The 23514-nt window shown below is 35.9% G+C and overlaps 1 protein-coding gene across 3 annotated transcripts in view; it reads left to right on the forward strand.

The window, feature by feature from the left end:
- Positions 1–23514, forward strand: part of LOC122299724 (disease resistance protein RPV1-like) — a 92889-nt gene that overhangs the window by 56727 nt on the left and 12648 nt on the right. The window lies entirely within an intron of this gene.

Raw genomic sequence — 23514 nt, forward strand, 5'->3', positions numbered from 1 at the left:
TTGGTAAGAAGAGGAAGCAAGATCCGAGGTACGTCGGCCCTTTTCAGATTCTGGAGAGAGTAGGGTCCGTCGCTATAGAGTTGCTTTGCCAGATTATTTTGGGGATGTTCATGATGTCTTCCACGTATCATCCCTGAAGAAGAGCTTTGGACAGCAAGAACCACGCTTCGTCGACCCAGCGGGTATTCAGTTGCAACCGGATCTCACTTATGAAGTTGTTCCGTCGCAGATTTTGGATGGGAATGAGCAACAGTTGAGGTCCAAGACGATACCTTTGGTTAAAGTGGCTTGGGGAGATCCGTTAGCTCAAGACTTCTCTTGGGAGCGAGCAGCGGACATGAGGGAGCAGTATCTGTATTTGTTCGAATAGAGAAGGTATGTATCTTAATCTTGATCACAGTTGGTTTATGTGCTTTCTTGTGGCTTGCTTTAAGTTGGTGGTTGATCTGCAAATTTCGAGGACGAAATTTGTTTTTAAGGAGGGGAGGATGTGATGACCCGCTTTTGAGTGTATTTTCGCTGAAATAATTGTTTTTATTTTAATTAATACATTAGTTATTTATTTTAATTTATTTGCGTTTTAAAATTATTTTTAATTTAATTGATGTTGTGTTTTATTTCTTTTAGTTGTTTTGTGGGTTTTAATCTCTTTTTGGCGATTTAGTTTTGTGTTCCGGAATGAGGATTAGACCTCATCTTTTTCCCTACACCTCTTTTCCTTTTTCTCTTCTTTTTCCTTTTCTTTTTCCTTTTCTTTTTCCTTTCTTTTTCTTTTTTTCTTTCTCCCCCGCGTCGAGCACCCCCCCGGTTTCTCTCTCTTCTCTCTCCCTCACGTCGGAACTTCTTACCCCCGGTGTACCGCCGTCTGGCCACCGTGTGGCTCACCGCCTGCACCATCCTCTTCGTTTCCCTCCGGCGCACCACCCCACCGATTTCCACCCCCATCCGGCCGGCTGTTTGGCTGGAAAAGCTCTCCAAAGGCTGCACGGATTTTGCTCCGATCCGCCGCCGTCGCTCCACCTCCGGCCACCATTTCTTCACCACTTCATCACTGGTCCCTTGCCGTCCTAACCCACCTATTTCCGGCCTCCAACGACCACCGGAACAGCTTCTACGAGCTAGCTTTCCTTTTTGGGAAATCCGGCCTATTTCCGGCGATTCCGCCGCCACCCACGGCCAACCACCACTTCCAATAGCTTCACAACCATCCCTAGACCATTCCCTATCAATCCCAAGCCCTAGTTTGTCCCCGTTCAAAAGTGGGTTTTTCACAACCCACGGCCACAGTGAATTTTCACTGTGACGTTACTTTTTCGCCGCCGTTTGCAACGCCTCGTGTTTTCTAAAATTGCCATATAGCGCTGTAAGTATTTTCCAAACCCTATTTTCAGATTTAAATATATATTGCTCTTTCAATTAATTAATCTGCTGGTTGGTTGATTCCGGACTGAGTCTGAGGAGTTCGGGGGTCGGATGGATGGAGGACGGAGTTGCTTGTTTATTTGTTTTATGTTGGTTGGTTATTTTATTATGCACTGTTATGGCATTACATGGTGCATGCATGTGTGTTTTTGTTTAAGTGTGAAAAGCCTGTGTATTGGCGTAATTGGACTTACGGGTGCGTGTGTATCACGACCCCAAGCCGGGATGGGGTATTATCCCGGTGGAGCTCCTCTGGTCACTCGGGAGCGGAATAAACTGAGTGATGTCCCCCTGAGTTGTCGCTAGACGACGGGAGCGGGGTCTAGGGGTTGCTTGGCTACGAACGCGCAGAACCGGGCATCACCCTACGCAACGACTCCGTGGCCCTTCGCTGGTGAGGGCTAGAGGATGCTTGGCTACGAACGTACGGGGCACGGAACTGGGCATCGCTCGTTAGGTGTCACATGCGTGGTGGTACTCTGCGGTGTGGCACTGGAGCCAGGGTGTGCGGATGACCCCTAGGGGAGGTCATGGTGCATACGGTTAATATGGATAATGGTTTGAGTCGGATAAAGGCCAAATGTGGCTTTGGGCGTGTTTTTCAGAAATGATGTGTTTTTGGGCCAAATGGGTTTTTGGCGTGTGTGGAAAACTATGTCTTTGGGTTTTGTGCATTGGGCATGTTTCATGCATATTGTTTGAGTTCTATATGTGTTTTTATCTGGTAGTGTTTGGGGTTTACTTACCTGCGGTACCATTTTTGGTTCCGTAGCTTTTGGTGCAGAGTTAGAGGACGAAGAGGAGGAGGCTGAGCCCGAGGATGCGGCTCCGCCGGGTTGCTGATGCTATGCTTTATGTTAGTTTAAAACGGTATTTGTGTTTTTGTAATATTTTATCTATGTATGTTTTAAACAGCTTGTATTACGTTAAGAAAATTCTGGTACTTAGTTATGACTTTCGTTATCCGCTGCGTGTTCTTCCGTGCACATTTGTTGCTTTTACACACACTTGGCACCGTCGATGGGTTGGTGACCCGGGTTGTCACCATCCGGACGTCTCGATTTCCCCGTGTTCGGGCGTGGGGATTTGGGGGCGTCACATTTGGCTTTTCGTTCGGAGGTTTTTCGCTCTGAAGGGAAATGAAAGTGCTTCTCCGAATATTATTATAAGTGGCTGAAGTTTGCAACACTCAAGATTATGAGAGCCCAAAGTTGCCTTAATTTATAGGGTCCTTCCTATACTCCATTATCGTGTATGCTCCCACAATAAGCATATGCAGACAATAAACAAAAGATAAAAAAACGTATCAAGATTATTCAAGCATATGTTTGTGTGTGTGGAGTAGTCTATTTTCTCAAATTCAAGCATCTGGAAGTGACTCTTCCTCTGAAATTCTGGCCCAATTAGTTAAATGCATTGGCCCAATCAGTACTCCATCAGTTGTATTTGGACGATCTGCTTGCAATGGTGAACCGTGAGTTTTTGGAGGTGTATGATCCGAAATGGACAGCCTATAGTGATTTCGATGAAACTTTTAGGCAACTGAAAAAGGAAGTTGAAGCTCGTGCTGAAGATTTGAAGAGATTAAAGGAGGTGGTGGGCAAGCCTCTAAATAATAGTAAGAAGCAAGGGCAAATGCAAAATGGCTAGATTTCAAGGAGTAAGTAACAAAAAGAGTGAAAGTACTTTCCCCAATGATGGTGGGGATGGTGATAATACGAAAGGCCACAACTTGGAGAATGGGCACTCCAATGGTAACTATGCTCATAATGATGATTCTAAGGTGAATGGTGGTGCTAGCAGTATAGAAAATGGGAGCTCTGATGCTGGGGCTTTTGATGTAAATAAGCTTCAGAAGCTTAGAGCTTAAGGTGGGAAGAAAGCCGAAACCCTTGTTAGCAAGGGCTCTAAGGCAGAGACAGAGAAAAAGATAACAAGGAAGAATAGAGTTAGGGATGATTCACCTCCTCAGGCAAAATTGGATTTCACAAATGATGTGGGTGGGAATGGGGACAATATAGAGGTTGTTGTAGTTGATCATGGTGAAATTATGATGGACAAGGAAGAGTTTTTTAGCAGTGAAAGCGAGGCTGAAGATGATGAGGAAGTGGGTCCGCAAGCCTGAAACTAAGAAGAAGGGGTGGTTTTCAGCAATGTTCCAAAGGTTAGTTCATTAATTTCAATCCTTTGGTTATTGTGTGTGCATGTATGACTTAATTTAGATCATACACGTAATTTTATTTTTATAACTTCCATTCACTATCTGCAGTATTTGTAGTTTTAGGCATAGTTAGTTGAAGGATATTGCTTGAGTTTTTCAACAATGTCTTTCTTCATGAAAAAAAATATGATACTGAGTACTTGATCTCCATACAGCAATTCAACATAATGTTTTGGGCCATAATTTAGTTTTTATATCATTACTTCCTTTAAAATCTACTTATTTTTCAATGTACACAGACAGTGGCATTAAACCGTAAATGAAGTTTAAGTGCCTAAGTTTCCCTTGAGCAGTTCAAACAATTATGTTATAAAATAAATAAATAAATAAATTATCTCATGGAATTATTGGGAGAAATCACTATTTTCTTTGTAGTGATTTATTTATCTATTTTTCAAAAGCCTGGGGTGTACAAGTAGGCTTCCATGAAGTTTATCTTGTTGATGGCAGAAATTTCATATTTGTTTTTGTAATTTGTAAGAACCTGGGGTGTACAACTGTAAACTTCAGGCTTTTAGGCATTAAAATGGACTGTCACCTTACCATTGCATTTTTTGTTGAAATCTATCTTGACATTACCAGATACTTGCCTCATTAATTATTCACTTTCGTATGTTCAGTATTGCGGGCAAAGCAAATCTGGAGAAGTCAGTCCTGGAACCAGCTTTGAAAGCTCTCAAGGATAGGCTTATGATGAAGAATGTGGTATGTTTTAGTGATCTACTATGTTTTCATATTTGCTTTATCTGTACTTCTCAAATACACTTAGCCTGCTACTTAGAGCTCCTTGTTATTACATCGCAGGCTGAGGAGATAGCAGAGAAACTCCATGAATCTGTGGCAGCGAGTCTTGAAGGGAAACAGTTGGCTTCGTTTACAAGGATATCTTCAACAGTGCAGGTTTGTGAATCCATCCCTCTTTTTTTTAATCTCAACTGCTTCGCTTCTGATCATCATTTGATTCTTTGTGATGAGATTGAGACCCTGGCACGAAACAATGACTGCAGGCAGCAATGGAAGAAGCTCTTGTTCGTATTTTAACTCCTAAGTGCTTTATTGACATATTGAGGGATGTGCATGCTGCAAGGGAACAAAGGAAGCCTTATGTTGTTGTTTTTGTCGGTGTTAATGGAGTTGGGAAATCTACTAATCTGGCCAAGGTAAGCCATCTCTTTTTTATTTTTCTACTTTTTTTTTAACATAAATGGAACTGTGAGACTTCCCCAAATGATATTAAAAAAATATTTAATGTTAAGATTTAATATAACTAGCCTCTACTCCTGTATCGTAGAGGATGCATGTGCATGTGTATTTGCATACATTGGTCCTGTGAGCACACTTATTATATTCTATGAATTTTGAGTGTAGAGTTTCTTTTAAAAATCACTTTGCAGGTTGCCTACTGGCTTCTGCAGCACGAGATCAATGTCATGATGGCTGCTTGTGACACATTCTGATCTGGAGCGGTTGAGCAGCTGCGGAGTCATGCGTGCAGGTATCGCGCTTATCTGGTATTATGTTATAAATGTGTGCTGTTATCTGCTATATGTATCATACTGACTTTTATAGATAATTAGGGCTATGTGTTTCACTGACATGTTTGTTTTTACTCCATCATGGCCATTTGATACATGTACTCCATTTTTTAGGATAATGAACCGTTGATGAGAGCACTCTCAAAGCTTATTTACCTTAACAATTCTGATCTGGTCTTGTTTGTTGGAGAGGCACTGGTTGGAAATGAGGCTGTTGATCAACTTTCAAAATTCAATCTGGTATGACTTCTAGATTTAGGATTGTCATCTATTGTTGGGATCTTTTATTTATCGAGTTATTTAAGCTACACTTGTTTTGTATACAGAAATTAGCCGACCTTTCAACTTTAGCTTGGCCAAGACTGATAGATGGGATCTTGCTGACAAAGTTCGATTCTATTGATGATAAGGTAGTTACTCTTCAAACAGCAAGGAGTTTGAGAGTTTTGATTGCTTGATTTGCGTCCATTGTGGTCGGATGTGTACTGTCACAAACAGATCTCAAGAAGCTCAATGTCAAATCGATTGTCAAGACCCTCCTTAAATGAGAATCTATTGGTTTCATTCTTCATGGTGTGCTGTGTGTCTGTCTGTCACTTGGGAACATCTATGTTGTTGCCGAACTTTCTGTGCCATCCCATATGAGCCCATGACCTTGTTCGAGGTGAATCAGTCACTTGCATATGTTGCTTGTATTATAGTGAATCGTACGTGTTCCATCTCTCTCTCTCTCTCTCTCTCTCTCTCTCTCTCTCTCTCTCTCTCTCTGTCTCTCTCTCTCTCTCTCTGCGCACTCTAGAGATTGGTGCTTGGAAATAACTTCAGAATTTCGGTCAGAGCATAGAAGAAAAATGTCTGAAATTGATTATGGGAGGCAGCCTTTGCGTGCTTTGCATACAAATCTTATGATGTATCTTCATAGAACGATACTATGTGATGCGTATGGAACAAAAATAACGTTGGGGTTGGTGTTGCTGTACTAGAAATATGACGAAGTGTTTTAGTCAAGCATTTCTCAGGAATGGGGCTTTTTTTTTTTTTTATTATAATAAGGGAGGAGGGACCCTCCGTGGTATATTCAAAACCTCACATGTGGCGGAGGAAAACCATGGATACAAAAAGAAACTCCATATATAACCAAAAAACCAAATACAAAAAATCAGATCAACCATCTCGTATATAACACATGAATTAGAAAATCCAAAGGCACATAACACATGAATTAGAAATCCCCATTCAATGCTATCGTACGCCTTCGCCATGTCGATTTTAATGAGAACATTACCACCCCGAGTTGGCTTATGAATGCCGTGTGTCATTTCCTGTGTCAGGCTTATATTGTCAAATATGCTTCTTCCAGGGATAGGCGCACCTTGTTCCGGTGAAATAAATCGAGAGAGCAGTGGCGAGATACGTGCCACTAGAATCTTTGTACAAATCTTGTAAAAAACTGAGCACAAGCTGATAGGGCGGAACTTTTCAAAACTCTTCAGGTTAGCAATCTTCAGAATAAGTACCAGAGATGTAGTTGCAAAAAATCTAGGTAGAGGATTACCTCGAAAGAAGTCATGCACCGCCTCCACCACTTCCACAGATATAAGTTCCCAGCAGGATTTATAAAAACTAGATTCGAAACCATCCGGCCCCGGGCTACTATCTAATGGAATAGAGAACACTGCATCTTTCACCTCTAGGATCGAAGGAAGCTCCATGATCTTCTTATTCTCCCCCTAGGTAATCACTGGTTCAACCAAGTTTGATAAATTCGGGAAGTTGCAGATATGATTGGTGCCCAAAAACTCCTTAAAGTACTGCACAGCCCCCTCATGGACTTCCTCCGGAGTTCTTAGCCAGCGCCCATCACTCAGCCTCATTTCCCTTACCACCTTGCCATTTCTTGCATTCATAGCACGGAAGAAGGATACATTTGCCTCACCTGATTTTAGCCAACTTTGCTTCGCTTGTTGAGCCAGATGAGTCTCCTCTCTTTGAACCCACGTATCCAATTCCAGTTTAGAAACCATTAATTCCAGATCAATCTCCTCATTAAACCCTTCTTGCAAGCTTTCTTCCAGAGCCTCCACCCGATCCTCCAGGGCCTTTATGTTCTCTGTAGTCAGACCGAAAACATTTTTATTCCAAGCTCTTAATGCACATTTCAGAGTTTTCAATTTCCTGGCCAGCCGGTTCATTCCTACTCCACCACTCTCCACCACCCAAGAACGGCTCACACAATCCCGAAAATTTGCATGAGACTCCCACATCTTCTGATATTTGAAGCTGGTAAATCCATATTTTGAGTTATCATTTTTCCACCATGCAATCATGGGGGAATGATCGGATGATAATCTAGGAAGGTATTTCATGGAGGCATCTGAACACCTTAACAGCAAGGGGGTGTTTATCAAAACTCTGTCCAATCTTGCCCAACTTCTTGACAGACCATGTTGTCCATTACACCATGACAGCGTGTTTCCAGTATGGTTCATTTCCACTAAGCCAGAGTCCTCTATAAAGGAATTAAAATCAGCCATTGCCCCTGCATGTCGAGGTCGACCTCCTTTATGCTCCTCATCCTTTCGAATAATATTAAAATCTCCAACCACCATCCAAGGGTCTATTCCTGGATTTATACTGCAAAGATTATCCCATAAGGTTCTTCTCTGTAAATATTGGCATTTCGCATAGACAAAAGACATTATGCAATAGTCATTACCTTCCTCTGCTCTAATTGTCAGCGATTGGGGGAATGTCTTCAATACATTAATTTTTACACCTTCAGCCCAGAAAATCCAGATCTTTCCCCCATTTGCTTCATTCGACACACTACCCATCATTTTCATATTCATTTGTAACCGGCACATATGACTATCATTAGTAAATGGTTCAGCTACCACCACAATTCCTGGTTTATACATCCGTACTAATTTTCCAAGCCTTTTCCTCGAGGTCCCAAGACCCCTAATATTCCAATAGAAAATTGGTTTAATCATAGATTCAATTTTGAGGGCTTGCTTTTAGCCCGTTTAGAACTCCTTAGTTTAACACTCCCACTGCCTTCTTGTTGATACTCCCTTTCTTCCATGTCCGATAATGACTCTGGCACCTTTTGTAAATGATCCACCTCAGTATCCATTTCACCATCCGAAGCACCAGCTTGTTCCCTGGCCTCTTCCTCATTTAATTTATCTTTCTCATAGCCGTTTCCATCATGTAGCACCTCCAATTGACTAGTAGCCTCTTCCTGCAATAGCGCTTCCATAACCCTCTCAGGACTTGTCCTCACCATAACTATATTTTCCTCTTGTGCCCGGTCTTCAGAAAATAGGGGTTCACTTGTTCCTTCATCCTGAGACTTTTCTCCAAGTTCCTCAATAATTACTAGTATCGGGGCTTGGTTTCCCATCACAGGGGTTTCATTTTGTGTTTGGTCCTCATTCCTGACATCATTGCCATCCCTGCAGCCCCCCTCATTTTCCCTTGTTTCATTCGGAACTCCTTCCAAGCTTAGAATTGCTCCTGTTTCTTTTACACCACCCTCTTTTATAGATTTGTTTTGAGCCCATTTCTTCTTGCTTTGGTCATCTTTCAGCTGCTTACTTTCACTCTTTTTACATGTTTTAGAGTTATGCCCCTGCAAGTGACAGTTTTTACAACCGGTGATCACCTCCTGGTACCGACTAGATGGCAATCGGTGATCACCGATCCAGAATCCTGGAATAGGAGATTGAGCAGCGTCCATCTCCACACATACCCTGGCACCATCTGTGCGTGTGGCACATCTCGTGCTGTTATCCCTTCTCAGATATCGACCAATCGGCATCAGCAAATTACGAAGGAAGCATTCGTGGTACAGGTTTGGAGGCAGCCCTGGAAGGAACACCCAAATCGGGACCATGGAAGGTTCATGCTCCTCTGTAAAATCAATGCTCCAATTGAAGATTCGGTAAGGAGACCCCTCAACATCACAGACCTCACGGGAAAAGGCTTTAAGATAATTGGGTTCACTGGAGAACCTCACAAAAACATTTCGTGGTCTTCTCATACTAGATACTACCGGTTGCTTATTTAGACCCCAACGACATTTGATGAAGGAACGTATCACGTCTAGCGATGGTCTTTGGTGTAGGAATTTCATCACTAAAGAGAAATGGAAAGGCTGAGCTGATTTTTCAATTTCCTCCCTCGAAAACATTATGCAAATCTCCCCATCGATAAGCTTCGGCGGACGAATCGGAATCTCCACTTCTGGAAGCGGAGACGGGGGTTGATATACCAACTCTGCAAAAGTTCGTTGCCTCCCAGCTGTTGCCGAAGAGCCCAGGAGGGGCTCCGCGGCAGCCATCAAAGCTTTGAGGGAACCCTAGCAGAGAGAAAGTTTCGCCTCTGTAGAAGTCGCTAGCAGTCGCTAGGAATGGGGCTTAATTTGAATGTAGACATGAGAAATGTTTGATACATAAAAGATTTCACAATCGTCGTTATGAGGAACGATCAGTGATGAGCTCTCCATCTTACCGAGTTGCAATTCATTTTTACTCCATCTCCTCTTTTCTCGGCAGTTCTCTCTTCTTTCCCCCAACTCCATTTTTAACAAGGTAAAGGAAATAGAGCAGGTTTTGAAAAGAAAGAAAGAATTGCTTGTCTGTAGTTTGTCATGCTGCAATGCATTGTTTTACCAATCTGTATCAGCAGTTGTAGTAACTATCTTGGTACAAAAAAGTAGATATAATTCTGATTAAAAGCCGTAATTCAATCCAAAATGTATACTGAAACTAGAAAATAGTTTGGACCATATTCTGACACACTGAGCTAAGAAGAAACGCCCTTGCATACTTACATTAGTCAGTGAAAAACATAATTAACAACACCACACTACAAAACATAGACAGAGTTCTGCAAACAATATTTGTCATTTGTTTGATTTTGTTATAAATCACATGTCATCTATAAGTGAAGTTCTGTACCACATTATGTAAAGGACTGAAATTTATCAACTGGACAAGTGCCTGAGGACTTTTAAGGGCTTTGAGTGCTGTAAATTATATATGTATATATATATATATTTATATACGTATGTATATATATATGTATGTATATATTAATATATATGCTGTAAATTTTCTACAAGCTAACATATTTTCACTTGTTTTGTTTTCATTTCTACAAAATTTTAGGAATTTGAAAACTATGGAATTATTAAAATGTACATTCCTAACAAAGATTCCTAATGTGTCAGGCTCCAGACTTTAGAGAAATTGGACATTGATAATTGCAATAACTTAGTTGCGGTATATCAATCTATTGGCTTCCTTGATAATGTTGTCAATTTGTCAACTGGGAATTGCCATAGCCTTACAAAATTTCCAAAATCTCTCAAGTTGAGATCTCTAGAATACCTTAGACTTTCTTGTTGCGAAAGGCTGCAGAAATTTCCTGAAATAGAGAGTGAAATAAAACATTTAACATATGTTCATCTAGAACACGTGGCTGCTATAAAAGAATTGCCTTCATCCATTGGGAATCTTACTAGCCTTCAAAATTTAGAAATAAGAGATTCCCAAAAATTAAGGCATATCCCTACATTCTTCAGTTGCAAGATCTACGTTTTCTCACTATCGAGTGTCAGTCAGATTTCGATCCTTCCTCACGGATGCTATCACAAATATTAGATTGGGTTTAGTTACTTGCCTTCTATTCCACCTTGGAAATTTTAGAATTAATGGGAAGCAATATTGTCGTTATACCTCCTAAGTGGATTAGAGGATTTGTTCGATTATGGTACCTTGGATTGTACGATTGTGAGCAACTTAAAGAAATATTAGAACTTCCTCCAAATATAACAAATGTAGACGTTAGAGGATGCATTTCATTGGAGAGTTTTCCTGAAATATCAAATAAGTTTGTATTCAATACAAGCAACTTTCATAAGCTAAATTGGATTAACTTGAGTGGATGCTATAAAAAGCTTGTAAATCCTCTACGGTTTGAGGTATGCTCTCTCTCTCTCTCTCTCTCTCTCTCTCTCTCTCTCTCTCTCTCTCTCTCTCTCTCTCTCTCTCTCTCTCTCTCTCACACACACACACACACAGAGTACCATGTACCACCTTTGTCTATTAAAAATCATGATGCTAGCTTGTTCAATAGGAAAATCGAGAGGACCATCTATGTTGTTACCTTGTATTTCTAGAAAATAAGATTCCAGATTAGGATTACTGTGGGAAGCTAAAGACTCCAATTGGTGAGCTTAATGGATTCATTGCATGTGCTGTTGTTTAGGGAGAATTTGATTCCTCCATCAATAATATTATGAATATCGGGATCTACTATAATGGTGTATATCAGTCTAAAATGTTTCCTCCATGTTTTAGAAGTGGCTCAAATGTTGTATTGTTGAATTACCACAAACTAGAAGGAGAGCATTTCAAATCAGTTGAGGGAATTATGCAACTTAAGTTTATAGCAAACAAGCTAGTAGATTCCTAATTAAAAGTTTTGCAATCCGTGTAGTAAGCAAACAAAAGGAGATCAATACATTGCAAGATGTTACAAGTTAGAGTCCCTATGCTAACGTCCAGCTTTCTTTAGAATCAATAATTTCTGATTTAGAGAATGAAAGCGACGGTGATAATCTAAATGAAGATTTGGAACTTTGGGTCCATTTGGTAGAGAATGATGAAGAGAAGGCAAGAGATCATGATACAAGTGTGCTCCACGAAGATGTTGGTGCCCATTTTGATATGCATCTAGTAAAGAAATTAGAAAAGGTAAGAGGTGTCATGATGAATTTGATTGCAGCCTGGAAATCAATTGGTACCCTCAACAAAAGAGGCAGTAATCCTCAACCACGGGTGTCAGAATAACAGAATTAGAGAATGACGATTAGAATCCAAAGAAAGATTTGGATTTACAGCTTAAACTTGGGTTGTAATTAATTAAAGGTGCAATCTTTAATTTGGTTGTTGCTTTGCTACCTTCTTGAGATAGGGATTAGATACAAGAGCTTGAGAAGATGGAATCCGAACTGAACCAAACATATCGCTATCATTGCTACCGAGCAATTGTTCATGTGGAATTTTATAACTTTGAGGTAATTTTGTTTTTTTTTTTTTTGTGAATTCGTTATTTCACTACACAGTTTTTTCACTCCAACCAAATAGACCCATAACTGTTTGTGTACATGAAATGAAATTCTGTTTCCCACTCTTTTAAAATTAATGGGTCTGTTTGTGCATGCATACAGAATTTCATGTGTTTATCATTTATAATAGACGAGAGCATCTTACTTCAATTTAAAAAAAAAAAAAAGAAAGAAAGAAAGAAAAAAAAGGCTTACTTTATCCGTCAAAACTTTTTTCTAATGGATTTTATGATTTAATTGCATTATTCATTTCTCCGTATCTTTCTTTTCTAATGGATTTTATGATCGTTTGTTTTCAGAGATGAGATGAAATGAAATAAGTTGAATAAAATATTATTAGAATATATTATTTTTATATTGAAATTTGAAAAAGTTATATTGAGAGTTAAAAAAATTGAATTATTTATTTTATTTTATATAAGAATTTGAAAAAGTTGTAATAATTAAGATGAGATGAGATGAAAGTTTTGTAAAAGTAAACAAGGTCAAAAATGCAAATAAGATTTGTGCATAAACGTAACATTTCTCGTTAGCAAAGCATTATAAGCTGTTGCAGGCTTTTCCTGAATATGATGTAGTGGTTGTAACACTCCAAGTCTCCAAGGGAGGGCCCCAAGTCATATATGGACCTATATTTCAATTTGACTAATCAACGTGGGATCTACATTAATTGACCTGCGACTCAAGACTGAATCTTTGATACTCTTTGCTATTTTGCTACCTTTAAAGCAACCAAGTTGTAGATGGGGGGAGATGCATGGGCTGAATCATCGCATGCAATTACTAAACCAAACATTAATTAAGGTACAATCAATCTTCAGTTACTCTTCCATGACTTCATGTTTTGCCGTCTGATTATCCAATATTATTCTTGACCTATTTACATTGAATTAAATTAATATTAACTTAATTAATCTCGAATCATCTTGTTTTATTTTATATTTATATGTTTTCCCTTTTGTACGTGTAACCTTTTTTTTAAAAGAAAAATCATTTGCTATTCCTATTTCAATTACTATAGGATTTAAAAGGTGCTATTTCAAGAAATTTCATTTGGGTTGACAAATGGGTGTTCACTTTTTTTAAAAAATAATAAAAGAAAAGCTTCTTTGAAAAATTCTTTGAAAAAACCAAAACAAAAGACACATTTTTTATTTTAGATAGCATATGGGAATCTATTTTCTAAAATAATTTTCATCTCATCTCATTTTGTTTCATCTCATTTTTTTTGTAAACATCACTCAAACACAAATGTTTTCAAACTAATCATTACAACCTTTTCTAACTATATTCATTACAATTTTCCAAACTTCCAAACAAAAAATAAAAAACAATTCAACTTTTTTAAACCACAAAATAAAAATAATATTAAAAAATAATATTTTAATCATAGTTTAACTTTATAATATTTTTTATTCAATTTTTTCTCTTTCATTTCTCAAAACCTAATAAATATTTAACTCAAACTATCTCGTGACTACTTATAAATTATCTTACTACTATTCCCAAAATTTTCATTTCATCTTATTTTTCAAAATCCAAACACCCAAATAGCTGGACACATCTTAGGTCTCGTTTGGTTATACGGATGAGATGAGATGAGATGAGATGGAAGTTGAATAAAATATTGTTAAAATATTATTTTTTTAATATTATTTTTATTTTGAAATTTGAAAAAATTGACTTATTTATTATTATTATTATTATTATTATTATTATTATTATTATTATTATTATTATTTTGAATCAAAGAAACCTTTATTCAATATAATCAATCAAATAAAAGGAATAATACATGAATGACTATCCTCCATTCTAACTTCATCCTCATCACTACATAAGCCATACTTGGCTAAAACATGAGCAGCCATATTAACATGCCTCCTCACATGGACAATTTCCCAAGAAACAAATTGAGGCAAAATACTCTTGGCATCCCATAACAGAACACCCGAAAAGTGAGATTCAGAAGAATCAGATTTTAATGAATTAACTACATTAAGTGCATCTCCTTCTAAAATGATCCTCCTCAATCCTATCTCTTTTGCAAAACATACTGCTTGTAGAGCTCCTTGAGACTCAGCTGTGAAGGCATTAGTGAACATAAATTTCTGCATGCTTCTAGTTGCAACTACCATTCCTTCAAAGTCCCTTATGACAATGCCAATACCAGCCTTACCAATATCTTGCTTAATTGCAGCATCCCAATTGACTTTTATAAACATCTAATGGTGGAGGAATCCAATTCGAATTATTACTTGCACCTGGATCTCTAGAGACAGGCTGAGACACTTGGCTGTCATAGAAATTTGTCAAAAGTTGCTGAGCCTGCTGCAGAACCTTCATAGGATGGGTGAAAACTTCTTCAAAAATGAAAAGGTTTCTCCTCTGCCATATCTTCTTTGCTGTCAATAAGAACTTCTCCAATAACTCATGCTCTAAACATCCATCCATGTATATTAACAGCTGCATAAAACTAGTACTAGTAAATATGCTTTTCTGAACTTGCCTTGAGAAATCACTCCAAACATCCTTAGCTGCTGGGCAATCCCACAAAACATGAACAACTGTTTCTGTATTTATCAAACACAAGGGATAAGCTGAAGTCTCCACAATTTTCCTTCTAAACAGATTATCCATTGTTGGCAAAGATTCTAAACAAGCCCTCCATACAAAAACTTTAGCTGCGTTAGGAATATTCAGCTTCCAAAGCTTAATCCAGAAACTTTTATTAGCATTAGAACTCGACCCCTGCCCTCTCTCCCTTTCCACCATCTCCATATGTAAATGATATGCACTCTTGACAGAGAACATACCATTATTAGAGCACCTCCAAATAAGTCTGTCAGGGCAGTTAAAAATACTTAGAGGAATCTTTGACTTCTTCGAGCTCATGCATGCACTATCTGGAGAAGCTACAGCCCAATGATTCTTTGGAAGTTGCCGTCTCTCCTTATAATTCGGCTTTGTGCCCCGTTTTAGATAGTGTTATTTGGGGTTTTTGTGCTTCTTTTATTTATTTATTTATTTAGATTTCCACTTGATTTATGTAATATAATAATTCATATTATTTTTATTTTGGCATTTCATCAATCAATATTGAGATTATCACATTTCTTTACAATATTTAGTGACAGTTGATTCAAGTGATTTACAGTTAGTGTAAAACCAATCGTGGGGCTATCGATCTAGTTTTATGTTGAGCTGAGTGGAGTTGGAGATAATTACTCGAAAATCTCTTCTTTATTGGCTCCTCTTTCCTTTTATTGTTGCAATTTCTTGTTCTTGCTAGTATATATGAGGAAAGAACGTAAGTCCGTACGTAACAATATATTGCTAAATGAAATTGCATGTCCTCTATTCGTTAGCGTTTATGAAGTTGATATCTTGTTTAAAGATTAAGAGCTGACTTGTTTGGTATGTTTTTACTTGAAGTTTTTTTATGAGATTGAGTAATATCATTGTGGTATAGGGATCAGTAGTGCTTTGTTTTGGAGGGTTATAGTTGCAGTAGTGACAGGAATGCTTTATTTGTGAGAATTGAAGGTAAAACAAAGTAGATATGATAGAGAATCAGAAAAATGTATATCTGAATTGATAAGTGAATGACATTACAAGCATAAGAGAGCAGAGTCCAAAATTACAGCAGCAGTACGTGTTGGCAATGAAATTAGGAGTTATTGTCAACCAAATTCATGGTGGTGATGCATGTCAACCATGCAAGCTTGTGCAAGCCCCTTTATTGCTGTTCACCTTCCTTAACACTCCCCCTCAAGTCGAAGTAGATATTAATTAGGGGTGAACCGGTAAACCAGACCGAACCTATTTGATCCTATATCGGATTCGGTCTAGTCTGATATCAGTTTCATTTTTTTCAAAACCGGTTAAAATCGATTCGGTTTTGATTTTTCATTTTTTAACACCAGTCCAAACCGGTTCATATATATATTAGTTAATTTTTTATATTACATAAAATTTTTTTTATCCGATTTTTTAGATTATATATAATTTTTATATAATTATATATAAAATAATTTTTTACTATATAATAAATTATTAATTAATATAATATTAAAATTTCAAATTTATAATAATTTCAACCGGTTCTGTACTTTGGGCCTGTTTGACTCGGTAAATGATCATGAGATGGGCCTAGAACCAAGACTATTCTTATGAAGTTGATAATTCACAAAGAAGGAATAGGGTAGCCATTCAACTAAAAGGCCGAGGAAACATACCTGAACAATCATATGACTATGTGAACCTAAACACTCACGATCAATTTGCTCATTGAATTTTTCTTTTTATTAGTTTTTTTTTTAAATTTAAATTTTATAATTTTCAGTATACCAACAACTGACAAGTAAAGGAATAAAACTTTCTTAAACACCGCTATCATTTTTCAAAAATTAAAATTCAAGAAATAACTAAATAATGGAAGACCTATGATTGAATGGTCAAGTGAAGCATACCTCAGGATGCGATTGAGGCGTGGACCAATCGTGTGACCCCAAGATAAGAATGCCTCGGGATGCACCGACACTTTATCTGCAAGAAGATGCGTATGTACCACTTCCATGATAAAGATTAACTTATAATTAACATTCCACTCAATTGAGCTTAAATAGTGCATGGCCTTAATGGATGTGAAAACACAAATCGAGTAGGGTTCAAAGCAGCTACGGGCTTTGGCGGAAGAGAGTTTTGCATTGCAAGTCATATATAGAAGATTGAGGCTGGAGCCCAAATCAGTTTCAGTTTTGTCATCTTCGACGTGTTTGTTGTGAGGTCCCATAAAGCTCTTCGGTGGGTTGATCATAACCCCAACCCAAACAACCAAAACTTGTGTGCTACTCCACTCAAGTCAATTCCTCGTCCACCCCAAGAGAATAACCAATTCACATTCTTATAGCACAATTCAAAGATACAATTGGAAGATTTGAAATTTAAGGAAAATGTGAAACTAGCTAGCTATATAATGCATGTCTGGGTTCAATCTTGAAACATCCAATAAAGAGCTAGCTCTCTCACTACTACCATTATTTTTGTTTGAGAAATTAATGAATGCATCAAGAAAATATGCAGAGATATATGAGTAAACATTGAGGTAATTTGATAAGTAGTATGCAGCTAAAAATATTGTTTGTTGTGGCCCAGTACGCCAATTGATGTATCGATTCTGGTGCCAATGTATTTTTTGAACAGTCCAACTTGAAAAAGAAATTAGTAAAGTTGTGATATCTCTGAGGATATTGAAATTTCCTTATTAAAATTGTGATATCTCTAAGGATATTGAAAGTAGACCAATGAAAGAATTTGAAGGGCATTTGTGACCACTTGGCTCACAAAGTTCTAATTTTTTTGTTGTTATAGGAACGTGGGTGGGACCAAACTTGCTGGTTTCTTTCTCATGTGTATATATGTTTTTTCTCTTTCTGTGATGATTCTTCTTCTTTTATTTGGTTCAGTCACATGGTAGTGTACCACCACAAATTCAATCAACGTACCAATAATTGATAGGGATAAGGTTTATCGAGTCGACTCGAACTCGTTTGTGGGAAGGTCTCAAGCTCGAGTTCGAGTTGAGAGTTTAGCTTATCGTTGCCATGATTTGAGTATTTCTCAATATATATATTTATATATTTACTAGTTTCGGATGACTATTAGGCCGGGGGAGTTTCTGGGTCAGTTCTTCGGCATGGATGGCTTGCCTTGTGAAATCTCTAAGTAATTCTCCCTCTATAACCCTTAACCCGGGGTGGGATTTTGGAAATATTTGACCATGTCATGAGCACTATCATTTTGGTTTTGGGTAATTTGTTTTATGTGTGGAAACCCAAAGCATAACTTCCTGGTAAGTTTATTTCTTTCTCTTTTGAAAAAGGCCTGCAGGGATATTGCATCTGCCATCTACCAGCTAAAATAAGAAGTTTCCAAGAAGAGTATATATCATATGTATTTAATTATATATCTCAATGAAAAGTACAGCAAGGAATTAAGTTGCCAAGAAACTCCTTCCGTCTTTCTTCGAAGTTGCCAAAAGGTGAGGATCGTGTGTTATTTATTATTCATTTCAATGAAAGGTACCTCAAAAGAAGATGCCAAGAAACCTTTTTCATGTATTATTTATTTCTTTTTTATAACAAACGCGTCTCCTTTTTCCTCTTTAAATATCACTTTTGAAGACGATGTTGACTCAAAAAGTCATACCGATGTATTTTTTGAACAGTCTAACTTAAAAAGGAAATTAGTAAAGTTGTGCTTTTCTGTATATATTGAAAGTAGACCAATGGAAGAATTTAAAGGGCATTAGATGGCATTTGTGACCACTTGGCTCACAAAGTTGCAATTTTTTTGTTGTTACAAGAACGTGGGTGGGACCAAATTTGCTGCTTCTTTCTCATGTGTATATATGCTTTTTCTCTTTCTGTGATGATTCTTCTTCTTTTATTTGGTTCAGTCACATGGTAGTGTATTACCGCAAATTCAATCAACGTACCAATAATTGATAGGAATGAGGATTTGATAGGCACCGCCTGGGTAGATGGCCCATTGTTTTATGGCATTAATTATTGCTTATTTATCTCATTTGGTTATACAATTCAAATAAGATACTTTATAAAAAATTAAATAAAATATTTTTATAATATAATTTTTTAATATAAAAAATTAAATTATTTATTATATTTTATGTAAAAATTTTAAAAAAAATTATAATAATTATATCATGATTGCACCTTCAGATTTGCCTTAATGTATTTTCTTTATTTATTCATTTAATTTACCGTCCACCCAATTAGAAAGCAATGGTTAAAACACTGCACATGACAAACGTACTAGGTACCCAAATTAACCAAATTCTATTCACCACATGATCAACAAGTCCCATCTTTTATACACACGTGTGTATATATATATATATATAATTATAAGAAATTCTATTTGCAGTCTCCACTTAAAGATTGCACAGGTCCTTTATTAAATGAGAAAAAATATCATTTTAGCAGAGATATTTTTGTAATTTTAAAAAAATTTAAAGATAAAATTACATAAACTTACATTGCAGTTCCCAAATAGAAAACTATAAGTAGCATTGCTCATATATTATATGTGTGCACGTGCGTGTGCACGTTTGATGATAATGATTGCAACGCAACTTTTAACTTCTCGATTTAAGGGTAGTCATCTACATATAAGTAGTAATAAATCCCCTACAGTTCTTTTAGAACCACCGTTCATTAGTTTGTAGTAAGGCACAAACCTTTTTTTTTTTTATTTAAAAAAAAACATTGAAGAGACTTGTATGAGTACTGAAACTTATATTTAGCATTATAATTAACCAAAAAGAAAAATCAATTTCCTACATTGATAAGATAGCGTAATGCAAGGAAGTTTATCGAGTCGAAGTTTCCAAGAAGAGTATCTATCATGTGTATTTAATTATATATCTAAATGAAAAGTACAGCAAGGAATTAAGTTGCAAGAAAACTCCTTCCGTCTTTCTTCGAAGTTGCCAAAAGCTGAGGATCATGTGTTATTTATTATTCATTTCAATGAAAGGTACCTCAAAAGAAGATGCCAAGAAACCTTTCATGTATTATTTATTTCTTTTTTATAACAAACGCTTCTCCTTTTTCCTCTTTAAATATGACTTTTGAAGACGATGCTGACTCAAAAAGTCATAGGCCAGTGGGTTTTGGGGAAGAAAGGAGAGGGGTGTGGGTCTGGATGACCATTTATTTTTCTCTGCCAAAATTTTGAAATGAGCTGGATCTGAAGCTTTTCATTTTCAAAGTAAATATGCCAAACCTTTCGGCGATTAGGCTCAAAATTAAGATGCGTGTATATGTTAGAGAGACCTTCAGAATTGAAGGCATAACTTTTCAGCGATCTTTCTGATTGTACATATAGTTAATGTGAGTAGGGGTTCGCTTTTAAAGAATTAAGAACTTTTCTTTCTCTTACTTCTGGAGAAAGACCAAAATAATAATAATAATAATTTTGTTAAGAATAATTCTATTTGAAGGTCTTTATACCGTAACATTCATGTGAAGTAATTTGATTAAAAAGATAAATTTTAAAATTTGAATCTTATAAATCAAATTATATTATGCGACTGATAGTGTGTGGTGTAAAGGCTTTTAAATAGTACTACTCTTTTGTTAATATAATAAAATATTAATACTAATATATGATTTGTTATTTTTACCATTCTATTTAAACACTCATTGCCCTCTGCTCGGCTAACAAGAGGAAAATCATTCAAGCATCACTTGCATGCCACCAATGGAGATGATCCTATTCGATTGCATGATCAAGTTGTTTTCACAGGAGCCAACTTGATCGATCATCATATTAGAGATTATAAGTTCATAAAACTCGCCCATTCTCATTTTGGGCCAAACAAATCTACTAATTCTTTGATTCTAGTTATGTAAGAGGGGTTATAAAAAAAAGGAAAAAAAAAAGTTAGGTAAGAGGGATCTTGAACTAAGAAATATACTCTAGAAGCGAAAAAAGATTGCTTATCAAATTCGATGGTCCACTCTCTAAAACTCCTATACGTATAGTATTAATATGCTAAATTTCACATAATGAGTCCACCTCTATTCAAACTTAAACTCTCCAATTCGGTTGGCCAATTGGAGAATATTTATCTTTTTCCCCTGCATTCTTAATAGGATTATTTTGTTATTTATTTCAATGAAAGGCACCGCGTGCAAGGAAGTGGCCAAAAATCCTCATCTTTCTTTGAGGTTGTCAAGAAGAGGAGTCTGAGTAATTTATTTATTATTCGAAAGGTATAGCATGCAAGAAAGTTGCTTATAATAAACTCATCATATTTAATTTAAGTTGTCAAGAAGAGGGCCAACCCTGTTTAATTTATTACTTATCTCAACGAAGGTACCGCAAGGAAGTGCTCAAGAAACTCCTCATCTTTCTTTGAAGTTTCCAAGAAAACGACCCTGCCTGATTAATTATTCCAGTGAAAGGTACGGCAAGGAAATTGCCAAGAAAGTTTGCAACCTCATTTTCCTTCGATTTCGTGTGCTGCTTTGACCACCTTGTAACCATCAAGAATTCCCCATCCATGGAAAGCGAATAAATAGTCACCTCTTGCAAAGATTTAGAATGCTACAGAAACCTACAAACTCACTTCCAAAAAAAAAAAAAAATCCCCATTTTTTCTATTCATTTGGACTTCTCACTTGATTTAATCGAATTATATATATATATATATATACATATCATCTAAGCCACATAAAATGAAGAAATGATGATAACAAAATAGACGATGAATAATTAGAAAGTGTTACAAACTACAAATTATAATCCGACTTGAATGATATATACTACATACTGAATTTAAAATGATGCATGGTACATTAATTTTTTTTAGGAAAGTAATTCATATGTAAACTTTTACCAAGTCTTAACAATTTATGAGAATCTTTTATATGTAATTACACGCATAAAAATAATTATGAGACCCTTCTTAAAATTCTAATCATTAAAAAATTACGTTATAATAACATAAATAAAATTTATTTAATGAAACATATTCCTAAAATGTCAAAACAGAAAAGAGAAGATATCTCAACTCTTAAAGCATCCTAATCATATTATTTCCATGCATTTATAATTATATTTAGAAAAAATTTATTTATCATTCATTTTCTTATCATCACGTGACATGCAAAACAAAAATGAACTCCACCAAAGCCGGACATGATAGGAATTCAGCTTGTACTAATCATTTTGACTTTTATATAAAAAATTATTATAAATAATAGTAAAATAATTTATAAAATGACCCATTAAGCAAACCATCAGAATACTATAGGCAGGACTCTACCACCATACCTACGCGTGCACCGTAGGCGAGAATCACAAGCGAGACTCTATCACCGTCTCTGCTTACCACCATCCCTACAGAGATAAAAATCGACCAAGAGATGTTAAAGCTTTCTAATGAAAAATGAAGAAATTGTCCATGATAGGTTTGGAAGCTAAGTTGAGATACAAAATTATCATCTCATCATTATAATTTTTTCAAATTTTCATATAAAATATAACAAACAATTTAATTTTTTCAAATCACTATTCAAATTATTCAAATATCAAAACAGTAATAATATTAAAAAATAATATTTTATTAAACTTTCAACTTTTATATAAAATTAAAAATTCTCATCTTACCAACCAAACCTACCTTTAAGGATTAAAGACTTGCCTCTTTAATTTTTTTTTAAATAAAAATTATAATTCCTGAATTCGGATTATGGATTTTTCAAATGGACAAGAGTTTTTCTTTTTCTGAACTGAATTTGAGAAAGATTCATCCAATTTACATATAAATAATACGTGACCAAAATAGAATAAGATTTTTTACGTTCACCCAAAAAATCTCTTTCCTTTGCAAATTATATAAGTCACATTCTTATCTTCTTAAATGTCACCGACAACCTGAACATCGATCCTGACCACGCATGAGGCTAGGAAAGTTCATGGCAATTTAATTCTTATCTTTTGAAAAAAGCTTTCATATTCTTATATATCTTATCCAATTCTTGGCCATTGGTTTAAAGTTTCTTTAAGAGCAGTCTTATCGGTATATTTAAATCTAAAAGTAAAGTCATTTTTTACTTATTAAACATCAAAATCGCTTGCATTGGATTATACAATAGTAAATTTTATAACTTTTAGCTAAAAGAAAATATCAAATTTAGCTATAACTATACATTAATTATCAAATCTTTATTTTATTAATTTATTATAACTCCTTCTTTCTTTGCTCGCATAGATATATCCCAGTAGCTTTAATTTCGTCTTACACCAGACTCAGTAGCTTTAATTCATGAGCTAAATAAATTAAAAAATTAAATATTTTTTAATTAAACTTAAATTCATGATAAAGTTAAATAAATTAAAAATATCCAAATTAAATATTTTTTAGGTTAATATTATTTTATTACTATATAATGAATAAATAAATAATCTAATGTAGAGATTTGATGTGAATGAAATAGTCAAAGTTAAATTCATCACATATTATTTTATTATTATATAATAAAAAAATAGTTATTCTAATGTGGAGATTTATGTTAATAGAATAGTCAATATCTAAATTCATCTTACATTCATCAAAAATGTCATTTACATGTGCATAATCCAATAACAATGTTTTAAGTCAATAT

This window comes from Carya illinoinensis, chromosome 16 (assembly GCF_018687715.1).
Source record: "Carya illinoinensis cultivar Pawnee chromosome 16, C.illinoinensisPawnee_v1, whole genome shotgun sequence".
In the NCBI taxonomy this organism is placed as follows: Eukaryota; Viridiplantae; Streptophyta; class Magnoliopsida; order Fagales; family Juglandaceae; genus Carya; species Carya illinoinensis.